This window comes from Choristoneura fumiferana, chromosome 14, assembly GCF_025370935.1.
Source record: "Choristoneura fumiferana chromosome 14, NRCan_CFum_1, whole genome shotgun sequence".
Lineage (NCBI taxonomy): Eukaryota > Metazoa > Arthropoda > Insecta > Lepidoptera > Tortricidae > Choristoneura > Choristoneura fumiferana.
In genome coordinates, this window is record NC_133485.1 from 11,469,499 (window position 1) to 11,472,189 (window position 2,691).

Consider the following 2,691-nt stretch of genomic DNA (forward strand, 5'->3'; position numbering starts at 1 on the left):
AGACGTAAGTCCAAAACACAAACTACTTACATTTTCCACACTATCAGGAGTATATTTTTGCAAGAAATCTAGAATCCATTCATGATTACATTAGAGTGTCGAGAACATAAGTTTTATTGAATTTGCGCATGAAGCGCCAAATTACTGACAATGGAGTAAACCGATTAAAAGAAGTGCAAAGATCAGCCCAAGAATTTGTCTTTCTGTTTTAATAACAAGTTTTTCTTAGCTTGGAGTTTCTTAAATTCTAGGTAATTTTCTAAAGTAAAATTTTGTTTAAAATTGATGTACGCCTGTTTGGAGTTGAACAGCTGTGGAACATTTATCATTCCACCATGGAAGATTAGATTTTTTCTTAGATTTTCTAACAGTATAAAAACGATTAGGACTATTTGTCATGGGACTGGGACCTTTATGATTCGGTATGGACTCTGTGACAGCACACATTAGGATATTCGTGAACAAATTGTAGGCCTCAAGAGGCGTGTAAGAGTCGAACTGAAAGTTATTTAACTTACACTCCACCTTCTCGGCATACATTTGCCAATTCACCATTTTAAAATTGGGGTGAGTGGGCAAATGTACTCCATTTACGTTATTATTTACAAATTATTTACATTGTTATTTAGAACCAAATTGATTATTCCAGGTAGATGATAACTACCCAGAGGATCGTCGTGGACTGACCAAGTACAAAGAGGAGCCAACGATGGAGAAACTATGGCTAGATCCAACGCATTAGGACGCCAAGTCATAGAGCCCACAGTAGTGGGTGTACCATCATTTAAAAGTACCAGAAAATTATCATCAACAACATCTAACACAGTACGACCACGTGATGAAGTAGAACAACAACCCCAAGACGTGTGATGAGCATTAAAGTCTCCTGCGATTATCATGGGTTCGGGTATAGATTTAATGAAATTTTCAAATTTTGTTTTTTCAAAACTGGGTTGCAATTTGTAGGGCTATAAAAGCTTACTATACTATTTGTTTACTATTAACAGATATTTGTATACAAATATTTTGAAGAGAGTCATCAAAAAATGTGTTAATTTTGTTATATGCAATACTATTATGTATCAGAATACATACACCATTATGTTTGTTACCACAATCATTGCGCTCTATGTTAAACCCAGGGACCTTTAGCCTCAGATGAGGCTTTAACCAGGTTTCGCAAATGATCGCAATATCTATATATTCTTGATATAAAAAGTTTGTAAATTCGTGCCTATTGTGGAGTATACTCTGAGCGTTCCAATGTACGATTTTGAGGGCGTTCATTATGCTTTAGATTGAGCGTTCCCTCTTATCGTACCTTGGAACGCTGCACGTATTGTTTCTGTATTTATAGGCGATTCGTTTTTATTAGCTACTAGCTTTATGATCACTTGCGTGATCATATTTAAAAATGATTGAGATTTAAGCATATTCTCTAAGTAGGTTTCAGCTGTCCTAGCAGCTAGTTGGGGGAAAGACTTTTCATTAAATAGATCGGCATAGGCTGCAGTTCGGGATTTGATTTTGTTTTCTCTATTTTGTTTTTTAATAGGACAAGACGCGGAAATTGCAATATGTTTACCCTTGCAGTTGGCGCAAACTGGATTTTGTTTGTCGGCGCCACAGGCCTTATAATTGTGATTTTCGGAACAGATAGAACAAACCTCATTATTTTTGCAAAATTTAGCAATATGTCCAAACTGTTGGCACTTTAAGCATTGCTTAACTGGAGGACATATTGCGTCACCTCGTGTCTCCATGAGTCCAGGTACACGTACTCAGGCAGCTGGGTAGAGGCAAACGTTACTGCGACAGTCTGCGTGGGAATATACGCGACCTCGCCCCCATCTGCCCTCACCCTGCGCATGAATCGCCGCACCTGGATGACGTTTCGTGAGCTGCCGATCATTGCGAATATATTTTTATTCGATAAACAAACTGGGACAGATTTTACAACTCCAGTAACTTCTGTGTCTGCTGCGGGGATTGAGGCGTTAAGCCCCAATTCGTCTAGGATTTATTGTGACCTAAAAACGTGTTGGCATTGTTTGACAAATCGAATGTTATAGCCACTTTATATTTATTCATAGGCCTTAGATGTAGCACTCCCGATATGGCGTATTTTCTTATGGCCTGGGACAAGTTTACTTTATCGCCATCCGAAAACGGCTTGTCGGCGCATTGGTGTGTGAGGAAACACAACGAAGTCTCGCCTCTGTGAATTTTCTGGATATTTACGAGAATAATTTGTTACCTTGTACGGCCTGTACTTATCTGCATCGTTTTCATAATCGGAGTCCTCGGCGGAAGACCCTCTGTCTTCAGCACCTTCTTTTTTTTTTCGTTTTTTAGATTTCTCCCGTCCCATTATAGCTTATGTAATATTTACACACTTATCCGTAAGTATGTACAGATATTTACACCTAAAAATATACAATATATACAGAATTATTAATAATTATAAAATTTCTTTTAGAAATTCGCGCCTTTCCCTCTCAAAGGTTCCCGCCTTTTTTTTTTTCATGGCACCCCTTTCACATAACCGTAGGTGGCCAAATTAACCAACTAATATACCCACTCCTGATTAATTTCACACATTTATATTAATCAAACTGAACTGGTACGGTTCACTTAATCCAATAGCTTCCCGTATCTTTCTAACCACAGCCAACTTCAGAGATGAATCAA

General features: G+C 37.9%; 1 pseudogene; it reads right to left on the reverse strand.

The window, feature by feature from the left end:
- Positions 1 to 995: 995 nt before the first annotated feature.
- Positions 996 to 2,462, reverse strand: LOC141435127 (uncharacterized; annotated as a pseudogene).
- Positions 2,463 to 2,691: the final 229 nt, after the last annotated feature.